This window comes from Protopterus annectens, chromosome 7.part1, assembly GCF_019279795.1.
Source record: "Protopterus annectens isolate FY-2018-M chromosome 7.part1, PAN1.0, whole genome shotgun sequence".
In the NCBI taxonomy this organism is placed as follows: domain Eukaryota; kingdom Metazoa; phylum Chordata; order Ceratodontiformes; family Protopteridae; genus Protopterus; species Protopterus annectens.
The window spans coordinates 71,140,089-71,157,634 of NC_056740.1; positions in this window are offsets into that span (position 1 = coordinate 71,140,089).

The following is a 17,546-nucleotide window of genomic DNA, read 5'->3' on the forward strand; positions in this document are numbered from 1 at the left end:
AGATGTCGATGTTCTCCATTTTAAGGAGTGCCTCGAGTGAGTGCATTTTGAGGTTTAGCCTTCTAGCATCAAATAGCATTACCCTCATATTTTGCTTGCTTGTACCTGTTACGGTGGTGAATTTGTCATTTGAACCTTGCCTAAAAAGGGCACTATAGGGGTGGCAAGAGCCTTAGCCAGTATCCGGAATCCCAAGGGTGACAGGTGCAGGCCATCTCTGGCAAAGCATTGTGGTCTGTTGATCATGTCATCCCAGGCAGACAGATACTGGATCCCCTTAGAATGACACCAGAAGCTTGGCCAATTGTTTAAGTCAACCATTTGTCCTTGCACTGTGGTATCATTCTGGGCAATGGCAGGATGCTACTCAGGGCTAGAGTCATACCTGTCTGGGCTAAAAGATCAAAGAGCTCTTCCACGTCTCTTTTCATGTAGTCCAGGGAGGTATGTCTCAGGTCGTTCACACCAACATGGAGAATGACAGAGTCATATTTGTACTTGTGACGTGAGCGTGTGGGTTATGTGATGGATCCTTGCACCTGATAGGCAGATGACAGTAACCTTCTCCTTGTTTAGCCTGGTGAGTGGGACATCAGTGTGCCTGACTAGAGAGTCACCTACTACTAGTGTGTTGGGTACGTTGTTTTGCCTTATGGGCTGAGGTTGATTGGCACACTGAGTCTGTGGGCTATGTGTCATTTGGGTTGTGTTGGGGGGTGGAGGTTGCTTGCGTTTCTGCTTTGGAAGTCTCTGTTGCTTGAGCAAATTATTATTGAGAGCCTCCGTGAACGTTTTTGTTTCTCTGTGTGTGGATTTTGGTGGTGTAGGTTTTGAGGGACTATGTGATGAGTGTGGTGTGGTGCAAGTGTTTACCTTCTCCTCTTGACTGTCTAGTCCAGCCTTGGCTGAAGAGAGCTTTGCTTCCAGTTTGGCTATACAAGTTCATCTCTCACAGGTTGTATTGCTGGGTGGTAGGAGGAGAGGGTTGTCTGTGTACATGAGGCAATTGCTGCATTGCCCCAAAATGCCCAGATTCATTAGGCAGACAGGAGAAAATACTGGGAACTGACCCTTTGACATGCCTGGATAGGTGCTTATTTATTTAGTACTAAAAATGTTTTCCTCTAGACAAGTGAGGAAAGTGGAGTGCTGTAGTAATTAGTAGCTTATTTAGTGCTTACAATGGGTTCTGACCAAGTGCTGAGCTCAAAGAAACAGATTTGAGTGCTAAAACTAAAAAATCGACTAGTTCTAAGGGAAAATTTGAAGAGCAGATTTTATGGGGCCGGGAATAGTTTAACCCTAAGTGGCGATGTATAAAGTGTATTTTTTTAACAGTAGCAAATGAGCAAACTGATTTAAACAAATTAATCAACTGACCAATAAGAGACAAAAACTGAGCCCCGTTCCAGCAGTCTTTGATCAGACAAGTTCTAACTGCACACTCCTGCCATTAGGGTGCAGGGGAACCTTCTTCAAAAAAAGATGGCCTGGAATAGTGCTCAAGTTATACAAACAAAGCTAGATTCAGCAGATCTGAATCTAGTCTATGCTACAGCAAGCAAGGCGTTCCAATTTCAGAAAGAAACAGTTCACATAAGCAGGCACAATAAGCCTCTAACCAGAAACTCCCAGCTCAGAAGGGCAGAATCTACCCTCTCCTCCCACAAGAGTGCAGACCACGCCTTCTTAATGTAAAGCAACTGGTCTGAGACCCAAGTGTGTAAACCAAAGGCTTAGAATAACAGTCACAATTTAATCACGCTACTAACAAGCAGTAATAAATGCACCAGAATAAATGCAATTAAGTACTTTTAAAAACAGGCAGTAAAAGCAAAATAAAGTAGGAAGAAACACAAATACAGTAAAAGCAGATGAATAAAGTGTAATCTTTTATATAACAATAGAAAACAAGCAAAATGATTTAAACAAATTACCCACTTAACCAGTAAAAAGCTCAAAACTGAGCCCTGTTCCAGCAGTCTTTAATCAGACAAGTTCTAAATACACACTTCTGCCACTAGGTTGCAGGGGAACCTTCTCCAAAAAAAGATGGCCTGGAACAGTGCTCAAGTTATACAAACAAAGCTAGATTCAGCAGGCCTAAATCTAGTCTATGCTACAGCAAACAAGGCGCACTAATTTCAAAAAGAAATGGTTCCAGTAAGCAGGCCCAATAAGCCTTTAACCAGAAATTCCCAGCTCAGAAGGGCAGAATCTTGCATCTCCTCCCACAAGAGTGCTGACCACAAACCTTCTTAATGTAAAATAACTGGCCTGAAGCCCAAGTGCTTAAATCAGAACTAATACACTAAGAATAACAGACACTGACCCTTCAACCAGCAATTCTCAACTTAGAAGGATGCAAGCTACCTGTCCTGCCACAACAGTGCAGACCATAAACCTTCTTAATGTAAAATAACTGGTCTTAAGTCCAGGTGCTTAAACCAAACTGCTTAGAATAACAGTTGCAGTTTAATGGGGCCATTACCAAGCCGTAATAAATGTAGCAGAATAAGGACAATTGAGTACCTTCAAGAAGAGGCAAAAGCAAAATAAAGTAGGAAGAAACACAAATACAGTAAGAGCAGATGAATAAAGTGCATTTTTGTTTCTCTGTATTTGGTAGAATGAGCAAATGACAGTAGACTGGGAGGAGTGTCACATATCAAATATACAGCAGGGCAGGCAATTGCAAATCCACCGAGTATATGAAGATACAAACAGAGAGTGAGGGTGGGAAGACACAAGTTGTTAGACCACTATTTAATACAGCAGGACTAAGGGTGGGAGAAAAACCAGCAATTTCAGCATAGATCAGAAGCCAGAAAATACATATCTAAATCAATCAAGCAAAAAAAAAAATAGGATAATGCAAAACTTTGCAACATGTCAGATGAAATGGCAGAATTTACAGCAATGAAAGTGATGAGGTCAAGTTCACAGCTGTGTTGCAGTAAAAGCCATCAGGGCAGAGTAGCAATCTTAGATGCATTTTGCAGATGAACAGTACATTTCTACTGCCTGAAAGTTTTATAAATAACTCTTAAAGGAAGAAAGACGTGAATTTTACATAGAGATTTGTCACATAGTAACATCATACATTCTTGCTCGTTTCATTTTGGATGCTGTGTTGGGTCTACGTTTATTAACCAGAGCTCTTCATCAACCATAAAACATCGAACATTACTTTTAGCAAACATATACATTAATGAATTTAAATGCATCGAATACTCATAGTTGGCCCACAGAAAGAAAAGCCTGTAGTATGCGACAACAGCTTAAAAGTAGCAAAATTATTAAAATACAATTGCCATGATATTTCAATTACAAAATTATAAAGGTTAACAGACACTATGTTGAAGCAGTAGATTTTATACAACTTGCTGAAGACAGGTATATTATTCAGTTGTAAATTACATTTGTTTGGGAAATAAATGTGGTATATAAGTGGTGTCAGTGTAACACTGCATTGTGCATAGGCAGTCTGTAAACTGCTACTATGCCTATAACATCGGAGAGCATTCCTGGTGTATTAGGGATGCTGTATTGCACTGTAAAGTCTCAAAGGAAGAAGGGCATGTTAAACATAGAGGGTTACTTGTACAATCTTGAAAAGGTAGTGAAGGAAAGAAAGTACTGGTGTTTAAAGTTTAGTGAAAAGTGTAAAGGAAGAGCTGTAACAAAAACTGTTAGTGGTAAAGAGGAACTGTTAAAAGTCAGTTATGTATCACTACGCTTCTGATCCAACTGAAGTAGTGAAGTAGAGAAGTATAGAGCATGTCATAACTTGAAGGAAAAAGCTATTTCATGTAGAGATTCACCTTCGCTACTTGTAGATGATGCACCTGCTAATACGTCTTTAGAGACTACAACTCTGCCTAGTAGAAGGTGTATGCTTTAGCAAGTAAATCATCTTAGATGTAAAAATATGTTATTAAACAGAAAAACCTGAACACCTCTAAGCAGAATATCTGTTAGTACCGGTCAGCTAAATAGCAGTATGCTTATTCAGAAGTGTACAGTGGATATTCATACTAATATGCATGCGTTACTATTTTCTACAAAAGGGAATTTAAATGACTTATGCACTTCACCAATATGGTATATGGATGCAGTTTATTACTAAGGGAGGTTTATGTCAACAGCTTTACAGCTGTCATGGATTAGTGGCATATGGTGGTACTACAAAGTATTTACCTCTTGTTTACTGTTTAATGTCTAAAAATCCTACAAAGCTTACAACTACACATGGCAGTGTATTTTTCATTTGCTTTCAGAATGCAGGTTGAATGCAACTGTAAAGTAGGTTCTGTGCGACTTTCAAATAGATACTTTTAAAAGTATTACACACAATATTAATGATGAAGACTGCAAAGACTGTTCATTTTGCTTAAAACATTTGGTGAAAAGTTCAGCTATTAGGGTTGTCAACTCTTTATGGTAAATCTTTGCAATTTCAACTTTGTAAACAAAAAACTTGTAGCGCTGTCATTTTTTAAGGAAGATGAGGTTGTTTCTGCATTTTATAAACTATGCAAGTCATTTCCAGCTCAAGGTAAAGATGCTCTTGCATACCTTAATGTGGAAGACAGTCTCAAATTGTGCAGTAAACTTGACTGCCTGTCTCAATCTAATATTAGTACAATACTCATCAAGTTGAGCCAATTCACTGGTCATCAAGGACAGTAGTAAAGCCAGAGAAATGTCTCATTATAGTGCAATATCGAATACTAGTCTGCAACTCATTTGTCAGTGCAATATTCATGAATGTTTCATTCTGGGCAATACTGAATGCAAGTCTTTAATGCAATGTCTTACCTCAGTACTGTGCAATACTCAAGCAAAGATCACTGTATAATAAATGTTAAAGTCAGTTTAATTTATGTGCAGTATTAGGATTACCTAGCTAGGACATTATGGTATAGAGTAAGTAGTTGTTTATGCATTAATGTCTTCTTGTATTAAGTCTGTGTGATATCTGCACATTTGAGTTCAGAGATGCAGAATTTTGTTCACTTTTGTAATTCTGAATGACAAAGTTCATTCTGACTTCACAAATGTTTACTTGTTAGGTCGTCCGCGTAACAAATACATGTAGTTCTGTTTCTACTCAATTTCCTCCTATGTTTCCAGTTAAGTTTTGGAATATTTCTTGTTTAAATGACTTGTGTTTGCCACAGATGCAAAACTATGTGGAAGGATGGCACAGGTGAGTTCATTGTTTACTGGGAAGGAGAATTTATGACATCCCTGTTGTTGTGTTTGTACTACTAAGAGAGCAAAATTGACTGGATGAGTTGCATCTGCAATTGTTGGCTGGTTGCCCCCTTCTCCAAAGAAACAAAAAGGTATTCAAAGGGGTTAACATTTACAACTAGTTGTTGAGAACAGAGACAAGTACGATGTGCAATCCTTTATTACAGCTGTAGCTCTTCTCTTAAAAGCATAGCTGTGTTTCCTGACTCTGGCTTCTGCATCTGTTGGGCTATTTTGTTTTTTTCAAAGCAATGTATGGAATTATTTCTTTAAAGAAGTATTTGAGTGTATGTTTACATCACTTTTTAATAGGGAATAGTGTTCTTACTTCTTCACATATGAAGCGCTGTTCTTTACGTTATGTTGTTCAGTAAAACTTCACTTTAAGGAAAATAAACTGTCTGTGCTATCTTCTCCCTGACTTACTTATCTCTCTAAGTATCCTACTATCTGATTCTTTCTCTACATCTGTTAAACCCTACCTTTCTCCTAATTTCTCTTTATTGCAACTATATCATTCTTTCCCTCCTCTCTGCTTCTTTTCTGTAATTTATATATTTTTTCATACTTGATCATTTGTTCTACTGTTCTCAGCCACCTTATTTTTTAACTTTTCTAAGAGGTCTATCTGTATTTTTCCCTTGCTTCTCTCTCCACTGTATTCTCTTCATGCTACAATATTTCATTCAAATTACCAGGAATTTTAACTTCTATTGTTTATGTCTATGTAATTTTTGTATTACTATATGTCAAATATTGAATGCTTTTCTGGGGAGCTTTGCTCCCCGGGTCTCCACTGAAAAAGGGGCTTTGTCCCAGTCTGACTAACCTGGTTAACAAATGTCAAATAAATAAATAAAATTGTGTGCACTTCAGAAATTGTGTTTATGAATGATGTTCTCTTTAGTTTTACTCCACAGCATTATCAGACATTCATGTTGTTTGCAACTATTTTTTTTTGATGATTTTACTTTCATTGGTATGCCTGTTTCTTAAAATGCACATTCAATGGTTTTCTGTCGTAAACAGACATTTGTGGAAATTAACTTTCCATCTATTAACAGAGACCCATTGTGCTGAACCTCTGTTCTACATGCAGAATACAATAATGCACTAGGATGCTTCTTTGGGTGATTTATCATTACATCCAAAGTAAAAATCTTAATCATTTCTTCTGAACTTTTAATTAGTGGAATGATGCTCCCTTCCCAAGTTTAGACTCTTATGCAGAAAAGTACATAACACAAAACACTTTTACTTCTTTACACCTGAAATCACCAGCCAAGCGCATTCTAAAGCAGTGTGTCATGACATTTTAATCTGTGGGATATGATCTAATATTTTCATTTGGTTACACACATAAGGTCTTGTATGTTAGGTACTCCAGTAATCTCATTTTGGTGCTGTTTTTTTTTTTTTTTTTTGCCATTCCATTCCAGGCAAGCACGCACGCACATTTTGCATTTTCAGCATGACAAAATATGCATTTGAATTGATTCATTAGTGTATATTTAAGAAGTGAAAACTAAAAATAATACTCTTCTCAAAGAAATGATATTTTCACATTGTATATGTTATAACAGAATGTGAAATGCATGCAAGTATTTCAAAATCCCTTACCTGATTTCTCTAAAAATTATTAGGTCAAGGGAAACCATACACACACACAAACAAAAATGGAGCAATGCAAGGGTCTTAGCCAAAATATTTCTCAGGAATAGCTTGAATTAGTAGAGACATACTATCACTTGAATCCACAAAAATACTGGGTAGAGCAACCAATGAATAAAAATCTCAGTATGTGAATCAATAATCCAAATGAAACAAGTTCAGTCCGTATAAAATCCCAACAAAGGCTTTATTTGTAGTAGGTAAGCGCTTTCATGACAAACAATGTCACTTTTTCAAACCATATAAAAGCATATGAGACATCCCCATTTTTAAAAAACATTCATCCAATCAAGATTTAAGATCTACTGAGTAAAATCAGTCAAATGAGTAACTAATTAACTCATCACTTAAGTAAGCATAAAATCTTTTGTAAAACTAGTTCCCTAAACCTTCAAAAGAAACACAATACATACAGTAGTTAGCTAAACTAAAACAAAAAATAAATCTTCTATGAATGCAAAATGCATCTGTGCAACTTGAAGCTGTGTATCTAGTATCCCTAGAAATGTTTATTTGATAGATCATATCTCATTTAAATAGTTTCCTATTCTTTAATACTGGTCTTAAAGGTACGTTGTCATTAAGGCCCTTCCCTTTATTCACCAATTGTGTTTCTTTTGAAGGTTTTTATTCATTGGTTGCTCTACCCAGTATTTTTGTGCATTCATATTACTTTTTGTTTTACTGGTGGAACATTTATCCTAGCTGCTTCCTTCTTTGTGCTCCTTGGATACTATCACTTGAAATTATGGTGAAATTCAGTGCAGAATGGTCTAGACAAAATGCAACACTTAAAACGTGGTCAACAGCAAAAGTACAACTTTCATCTCTCTTTAAAGCAAAAAGTACAGTTTTGTACCTACCATAAATGTAGATGTCCGAACTGGATAGCATCTGCAGTCATAACAAATGGGTTGTCCTGTCGTCAGGCAGCCCTTCGGTCGGCCGGATTCCAAAGTCTGGGTCCAGCTTCGGCTGATGTCGCACTTCACCCGACGTCATCTCTGCTGGTCTTCGGGTATAAAGGCATCAGCCGACGCCATTTTCCTCAGTGTTTCTTGCCCCAGATGCCAGTTGCCCTCTTGGAAGGCTAAATTTTGGATAAATGCCAATGTTTCCAAAAAGGTAGAAGGCAAACACAAAAAATAAGCATGTATGTACATATATACAAACAAATACACCATAAGAGACTCCCCCCCAGCTAGCTATTAGGAGGGTAAATACCCTAGGAGTACCACAGAGGGGAAGGAGGGTGGGTAATCCTGACTGCAGATGCTATCCAGTTCGGACATCTACATTTATGGTAGGTACAAAACTGTACTATGTCCTTCATGGATGCATCTGCAGTCATAACAAATGGGTAGAATACCATAGCCAAACTAGGGGTGGAGGAAGAAAAATTATGGTGTAGTTAGGATCCCTTGCAGTACAGCAGTGGCAAACCCTGCTCGGGATCTAGAGTATAGAGGTAAATTATAATGCTTGGCAAATGTATGCACGGAGGTCCAAGTAGCCGCCTCAATAATGTCCTTGGTTGCCACTCCTCGTAAGAAAGCTGTGGTAGTGGCTGTAGCCCTTGTAGAATGAGGTCTTATGTTCTGTGGAATTGGTTTTCCATGGTAGGAGTAACAGAATCTTATGCAATTTCCTATCCATTTGGAGATTGTCTGTTTGGAAATTGCTTTTCCTTCCCTTCCTGTTGCATAGGCTACTAAAAGCTGGTCAGTTTTTCTGTTACTTTTGGTTCTGTCCAGGTAGTAGCGTAACTGCCTATGTACATCCAAGGTATGCAGCAGTCTTTCCCCTGTTCTGTGGATTGGGAAAGAAGGTAGGTAGGTGGATTGCCTGGTTTAAAGACACTCTGGATACCACCTTAGGCATAAATGTAGGATTAGTTCTCATGGACACCCTATCTTGATGGAAGATTAGGAAGGGTTGCACTGCCATTAAGGCCTGTAGTTCAAAGCCTCCTTGCTGAAGTAATTGCCAGTAGGAAAGCAGTTTTCCATGACAGGTGTTGCAGATCTGCTGTTGCTGCTGGTTCAAACGGAGGGAGTGTCAACTTTTCTAGCACAAAGTTCAAGTCCCATGCTGGTAATGGTGGTTTCCTAGGAGGTTTTACATTCTTGATCCCTCTGAGGAACTGCCTGAGTAGAGGATGCGAAAAGACAGGTGGATCAAGCTGTATTCTGCTGAAATAGCTGATGCATGTATCTTGATGGAGGAATAGGACAGGCCTGTATGTAGAAGCTCTGCCAAGTACTCCAGAATGTTAGCAATATCTATGTTCGACACATCTTTTCCTCTTTCAGTACTCCAAATGACAAACCTTTTCCATTTTCCTGCATAGTTCCTTCTTGTTGAAGGTCTGCAGGCTTCAAGGATAATGTCTTTAACCCTTTGGGAAAGGTCTGGGTTAGTTGCTGCTATGTGATGTTCCAGGCAGTCAGTTGCAAGGTTTTTAGGTTTGGATGCATGATGTTGTAGTTGTTCTGAGTTAACATCAAAGGCATCAGGGGTATTGACCACATTCTCTCCCGAGACATGCTCCTCAGCAATGGGTACCAGTGTTGTCTTGGCCAATTCGGAGCTATCAGGATTATCCTTGGACGTTCCTCTTTGATTTTCAGTAGTACCTTGTGCATCAAGGGAAGAGGTGGAAATGCATATGCTGTCAGGTCTTTCCAGCTGAAGGATAGAGAGTCCACCTTCCATGCAAGTGGGTGGAATGTCCTTGTGCAGAATTTTTGAGCTGGTGATTGAGTGGGGATGCGAATAGATCTATTTGTGGCATTCCCCATTTCTTTGTGATGGCCTTGAAGATGTCCGGGTGTAGCATCCATTCGTGAGCATCCGAGGTGGTTCTGCTTAACATGTCTGCTAGGGTGTTCTCTTTTCCCGGCACAAATATTGCCTGTAACTGGATGTTGTAGCTCAGAGCCAGATTCCAAAGGTCCAAAGTCATTCTGCATAGGGGTATGAATGAGTGCCTCCCTGTTTGTTGATGTACCACATGACTGTGGTGTTGTCTGTCCTTATCATCAAATGGCCTTCTTTGAGGAATGGTCTGAATTTTTGGATTGCCAGTTTTACTGCCAGCATTTCTTTTTGGTTTATGTGCAGGTGCAGCTGGTCTTGAGTCCACAATCCTTGTATGCATTTGTCCAGCATGTGCGCCCCCCATCCTAGGTCTGAGGCGTCCGTTGTGATGGTTTGGCTTGCTTGAAAGTTGTGGAAGGGTAAGCCTGGGTTTGACTGGCATGCTTGAGCCCACCATAGGAACTCCTGTTTTAGGCATGGGATTAGTGGGATTTCGGTTTCTAAGCTGTGCCTGTGTTGAGACCATAAATTCTTTAGGTACCACTGTAGCTTTCTCATATGCAGTCTGGCATGTGGGACCAAGATTATGCATGATGCCATGAAGCCCAAGGCCTGCAGAACTTTTCTTGCTGTTAGTTTGTTCTGCTTTGTTAATGCCAAGAAGTAAAGAGGGAGTTCTTTTTGTTTTTCTGCAGTTAGGAATGCCATTTGTTTTACTGTGTCCAATTCCGCGCCCAAGAATGTTTTTGTTTGGGATGGTATCAGCCTTGATTTTTGTAAATTGACTGTGTATCCCAGGGCTTGTAGCAAGTAAATGACCCTTTGTAAATCTGTTATCAGCTTGCTTTTGTTGTCCGCTTGTAACAGGCAGTCGTCCAGGTATGGATAAATTTGGATTCCCTGTAGTCTGCAGTGAGCGATTACTGATGCCAGGCATTTTGTGAATACTCTGGGCGCAGTAGATAAGCCAAAGGGCAATGCTGAGAATTGATAATGCTCTGATCCTGCAAGAAATCTGAGGTATCTTCTGCAATTTGGTCGAATGGGGATGTGCAGGTAAGCCTCCTTGAGATCTAGAGTTACCAGCCAACACTCCTTGCCCAGCATGGGAAGAAGTTGCTGTAGTGTCAGCATTTTGAATTTTGGGACAATGATGTATGTGTTTAAGATGGACAGGTCGAGAATAGGTCTCCAACTTTTCTCTTTTCTTGGTACTAGGAAGAGTCTGGAGTAGAATCCTTTGCCCTGTTCTGTTATTGGTACTCTTTCCACAGCTCTCATCTTTGCTAATTTCGCTATCTGCTGTAGAGCTTCTGTTTTTTGATTTGGAGGTAGGTTTGGCATTGCTCTTTTTACTGGTAAGGTGTGGAAGTGGAACCGGTAGCCTTGGTCTATGGTTTGCAAAATCCACTTGTCTTTTGTGATATAGTGCCAATTTTTCGAAAATAAGGCTAACTTTCCGCCTAAAGGTGCTGCTATTTGCTCCCTGGTAGGCGGTGTCAGAGCCAAGTCACTGTGATTGTCCTGTTGCAGTGGCAGTGGTTGTGTCTGTGCCTCGGTTATTGCCTTGCCACTGTCGTCCTCTGTAGGCACCTCCTCTGGATTGATTTCTGCCTCTAGAGCGTCTATTCCTGCCCCTTTGGGATTTTGTGGAGTCTGGAAAGGACCAATTTTTGGCAGGCCAGTTCCTGCTAAACCTTGGGGCTGAACCTGTAAGAAATCTTTAACTGTTTGTACAGATTTTGCCTTTTCTTCCATTTTCTTCATTACTTGCTGGGCAGGTGTACCAAATAGACTGGCCTTATCCATAGGAGCATCTAACAGCTTTGCTTTAACATGATCCGTAAGACCTGTTCTTTCAACCATGCATGCCTTCTTATCACTGTGCCAGTCATGGCTGATCTAAATGAAGCCTCCAGTGCATCATAGCCACATTTTAAGGAATGGTTACTAACCTGTTGTATGTTATTCACCATTTCTAATACATATTTCTTATCTAAGGATTCATCAGAGGACAGCTTTTTAGTTAACTGATCAAGCATAAACTCTTGGTATTGGATCATATGAAACTGACAGTTTAAAGCTCTAGCTGAGAGAGTAGCAGAGGTGTAAACTTTTTTCCCCCATCTCTCTAAGGACCTGGATTCCCTTTCAGAAGGAGTAGGGTTTTTTGCTGAGGTCGAGGCTACTGCCTTAGGCCCCTGGAATATAGTTTCGGGAACTGCAAGTGGGGCCTTGTATAGGTGGTGATGAGTGTCTGGCACCCTGTAAAATCTATCTGGTTTGGCAGGGGCTGGAGGTAAAGAATCAGGAGCAATGCAAACATCATTAAATGCAGCATCCACAACAGGCAGTACAGGAGGTATAGCTAAGGGCCTATGTTGTGGTAAGTGCAGAAAAGTCCTAAGCCTTTTTCTTGAATCTGAGAAATCTTGTCCCTGCCATTGGAATTGTTCTCTCATGGCATGTAAGGTTTCCCCAAAGGAAAATTCCTCTGGTGGAGAGGCAGCTGGAATGGATTCTTCAGCATCGGAATCTTCATAAGTAGAAAAAGGAGCCTCTGGCTGGTCTGTAATGTCTGAGTCATCCGCAGAATCATCAGAGGACACTGGCTTGGGGGGCTCTGCTCTAGGTCTCTTTTCTGGGGGCTGAGAGGCCCTGTCTGGGTGAGATTGGGATCCCCTAATTAAGGATATTAAATCCTCTGCTAGAGTAAGCATTTGTGAACTAGAAGTGGGCCTGTGTGAGGGGGTCTTAACAGGCACTGATTTAACAGATTTGGCTGCTTTAGCCCTGGCAAAGGCCTTAATAGACATGGCTGCAGGAGGCCTAGCAGCACCACGTGCTGGAGTAGAGACATCCAAAGGGATGGTGTCTGATAAATCACTAGGAACCACAGTAGTAGGCAGAATTTCTGAGGCCGATTCAACTAAGGTAGCAGGCGCCTCAGTAGTAGTCATGGATTCGGCTATAGATTGACCGGTTTTCTCAGTTTCGGCCGAAACCGAGACACTCGCGGCTTGCTTAACCGTGGTTTCGGCCGAAACCGCGGACCGCGAGTGTCGGTCTTTTTCTTTGCGTTTAACAATTTGGGTAGTCGGAGGATCCGACGGCATAATGTACGCAAAATCTGAGCCGAAAAACTGTTCAGCAAACTCCGACCGACGCCTAAGCGTTCGTCGGTTGAAGGAAGCACAGGCCGAACAGGCTGCTACGTCGTGGTCTGGGCCTAAACAAGGCAAACAGTAAGAGTGGAAATCTTTATGAGGTATTTGTTTCCCACAAGTTAAACAGTTATTGACTTTTTCTGACATCGGCTGAGGCAAGAAAGAGTCCCCAATGGGGTACTTAGCTTTTAGAAGTCTTCGAAGTAGTATTCGGTAGTAGTAATCTCTGGATCTGACCGACCGGCACTTGCGAACAGCTTCTGCTTCGGGCGCCACGCGGCAAGAAAGACTGAGGAAAATGGCGTCGGCTGATGCCTTTATACCCGAAGACCAGCAGAGATGACGTCGGGTGAAGTGCGACATCAGCCGAAGCCGGACAACAGACTTTGGAATCCGGCCGACCGAAGGGCTGCCTGACGACAGGACAACCCATTTGTTATGACTGCAGATGCATCCATGAAGGACATCAAACAAAGGCTTTCAAACACAAATGAATAATGTTGTCAGGCTCTCAACCTTAAAACAAATACATATTTCTGCATAAAAGTGATTTTTTTTTTCATTTTTTATGTGCTTATGCACAAGAATGACAAAGAAACAAGTTTTCAACAACATTCAAAATGCAGCTGCTCCTCAGCATTTGATTGTAGGAATCTTACACAAGAAATTTTACAGATATTTCTTCAACATTTCCTGAAAACATCATGATAAAATGTTGAACCATTTTGGAAAAATATATTTTTATGTACACACAATGGTTTGGGGACAGTCCCTTGGAAAATGTTCAGCACTAAAAGGATTAACTCCTCTCTTTGTCATTAATTACAAGTCAGCTCTTTTAAGCAACCATATAGCAGGATCCCAGTTATCCTACTGGTTGATGAAACCAGATGCCTCAAGCTTCAACTCAACGATGATCAGATTTCTTCCGTAGGAAATCAGAGTCAGCGATTTTGCCAGAAATGACTCAGTTTTGGGTGAATTTCCTTCTTCTTTGAGTCACGTTGGTGTGACCACAGAGTTAGTATATATAAGTTCGGGGGGGGGGGGTGGAATGGATCTCTCTGAAAAAACATGTACCGTTTTTTTGCAAGATGTTTTTGGCAAATAAAGCATTCCGTTTAATGGTAAGCGCTTTTGCAGCACATAAAACTGGCTTTATAGAAACTTTGTCATTAATACCTCAGCCCATGTTAGCTCTCATCCTTATAATCCATTCCAACTCTGCTGTCTGTTTTATTTCTGATGTGTCCCCCTCTTTCATTCTTTGGGGATTATTTCCATCACCATGAACATGAGTGTGTGTATGATCGTGTATAGCTACATGTTTGGCTAAGGCATTAGATTCAGCACCCCTAGATAAATCATACAGATGTTCTCTCACCAGAAGTATCAATGACAAAGTTTCTATAAAGCCAGTTTTACAGGCCAGGGGACTGCCCAGATGACTACTGTTTTTACTACTGTTCTGTTACTTTTTAAATTTTTCACATTTGTATGTAATATATTTATGTTTTTGAATGTTTACTGCCTAGATAATAATTTTTAACCTGATTATAGATATGCTTTTGTATATATCTTTAAACAGGGACTGCACTTACTACTCCATGTAATTGGACAAATTATTTTATTGGTTGTTTTTAGTTTAAAAGTAAGGCGTTGCATTTCTTGTGTGTCTGATGAAGCAGCTTGATGTGCTGTGAAAGTGCTTACCATTAAATGGAATTATTTTTTATTTGCTGCCTACTGTGGTTTGGTTCATCCTCTTGTTTTCGGTTTACTTTTGTTCAGTTGCTGGTTGAACCAATTATCTACACCACATTCTTGTTCTTTTGCATTGTTTTTGGCAAATGCTGTTCAGGGATTCAAATCCTCGGTGCATACACTTACATCCACTCACAGTGGAAATGGTCAACAAAAACTGAAAATTTGGGCTAGGCTCAATTACCCTAACTCAATACATCCAGACAAAGCAACTCTGCTCCTATATACCCACCTACATGTCACAATCCTCCCATCTACAAATTTTCCTTCTACCTAAAACTTTGTTCTACATTTGTTTTAACCTCCTTCCTTACAACCCTTATAAACTATGCTATGAAGTATGTTCAGTACTTTCTACTACAATACTGTAAACTTAACATCTTTTGTCCTACACTGCTTAATAACTGGGTCATCCACTCAAACATGTGATTATCAACTCTACACTTGGCTCTTTAACCACTAAGAGTTGCTGTCTTTCTTTACTCCCACTACATCCCTCCCACTTTTATTCTGTCCCCTCTTCCCCCTTACCCATTGAAACACAAAATACTGCTCTGTATAATGCTTCTGTATTATCCTCGTTTTATTGAATCACTACTCTATCTATGCACCAATGTAAGCATAATTATCCTCTTTTTATTGAATCACTACTCTATCTATGCACCAATGTAAGCATCTCTCTCCCAACTTCTGGTTTGCAGTTTTTATTTTTAGTTTAATTACCAACTCAATGTGGTGGCCTTTGGGCATTACTGCTCTCCTGAAGTGCCAACAACTTATCGTCACACCTTCTAATATCACGACCCTCCTGACATCCTTCTTGCTAGTAACACTTACTCCCTTTCTCCATATCTCAGTTCCTTGGAAGGCTATTGCCTTACAAATACTGCATGTCTAAGTAATCCTTAATAGGTACACTACTCATTTGTAGATGCTTCCTAAAGGCTAGACTTTAAACCTCTTGAGCTACAGCATACATGAAGTTCTGATTTAAGATTTGTCTTACTGATGGTTATCCTAGACAACTACCATATTTCAGTCCTTATATATTTAAAGGCCAGTATATGTGCTACTAGGTAATTAGAAATAAAAATCTGGTAGGTTTCTTGCAAGAAACTGGATGTGTTGCCCTGGCTATGTGGCAAAGAAAGATGATGTCCTGATTACAAAGTTCTTCTTACTCTCCAGACTCTAGTCAAACATGAGTTTGATAGGAATGGAGGCCTGATAGCAGGCAATGGGAGAGAAACAGCATTTAAAAAAGAAACTGGATAGATGTTTTGTAATAGTGGATATGTGACATCTTATGATAAGAAACTCATATTTAGAAGATTCTCTACTAGTGCGAAGTACAACAGTTCTCCAAGTTTTAGTTTCCCTTTACTGCATCTCTGGCAAACATGTGTCTTGTATCAGTTGTAGCTGGGGGGTATTAGTCCAATTTGCTGCAATTCTGACATTTATAGGAATGTGAGGTGTATGGTATGCAGTATTTCTTGGCATAATTAACATATTGTAGAGTGGTACTCTGCATACCAAAGTCTGGCAAGTGAGAAAAATGCACATATCCCCTGAAGCAGTGAATATGGAAGTGAAAGCCAACAAGAAGAGGGTGCTGGGTGCATAAAACAAAAATGTCCTCTCTCCACAGTCTATGACAGCACCATTCCTGTCTGTCTGAATTTTGCCTCTGCGATATAGGGAAATATTGCCAGCCCAGCTATCTGGGATTTTGTAAATAACTCTGTCATTTGTGAATACGGACGTGATTTATACAGAACTGTACATTATATATTGAGCTAAAATGTAACCACAGCATGCCCTGCTGACTTAGAACAGAAATGTACAAAAACTATATACCTGTTCAAATGTATGTTTTAACAGTAGAAACTATAACATAAAATGGGTTAACTTGCAAAACTTCAAGAAATTAAGTTGAAATTAAGTTGCTTTATGATTGTACTTCTGTTCTCTCTCGGTTTCAGTGCAGCAGACACAATGTCTAGAGCTAGACGTTTTTCTACTGTCTTGAAAGAAAAGTAATTACTAAGTTTAAATGTAAAAGTTTTTTGTTTTATGACTTCCTAGCAGTTGCAAAGATCTGAGAGAGATGTATTTTTCACACAGAGATGTTAAATGTCAGACACTGGGGGGTTAGCTTGGGAACTAAAGTCAGGTGACAGAAAGTGATGTCATCCAAGCTAACCCAGCAGTAATATTTGACAATAACTTAAGAACTCTCAGAGAGAGACTGTACATTTTGTATTTTGTCTTTGACCTGGAAACATCCACTCATCATCATCATGATCTGCACTTGCCTTGCTGTAAGGCTTAGGGCATAGTATCTCTTTTAGATTAGTTTAGATGTTTTCTGTATTTATTTGAAACTGTCCTGCAATGTTGTTTTATAACAGTTCCTGTGATTTTGAACTCTGAAATTACTGTGTTGATTTACTGAGTATTGTTTGTTCTTTTATTAATTATTAAATATATTTAAACCCATCTGTGTGGCTGATATTTGTGAGTCAAATTTAAGCACTTAAGAGTATTCATATGTATTTGATGACACTGTACAGACCACTACTAAATAGCCTTGCAAGTCTTGGTCAGACTACCATTTGGATTAATAGTAACATTACACAGGATTGGACACATTTGTTAAGAGACTTAAAAGTATATGATAGTGGTTGGTGGCAGTGGAAACTACCTTATAGTCCGGGTAGAAGGGGGCATAGCTAGTAAACTTGTGCCAGCCTTTCTCAGGAGTGTGGGTGTGTTTATATACAAATCAGACCTCAAAGAGTGAGTGTGTGTGTGTGTGTCAGCTTCTTGGGCAGGGCAACGAAGCACTGGTTTGACAAAGAG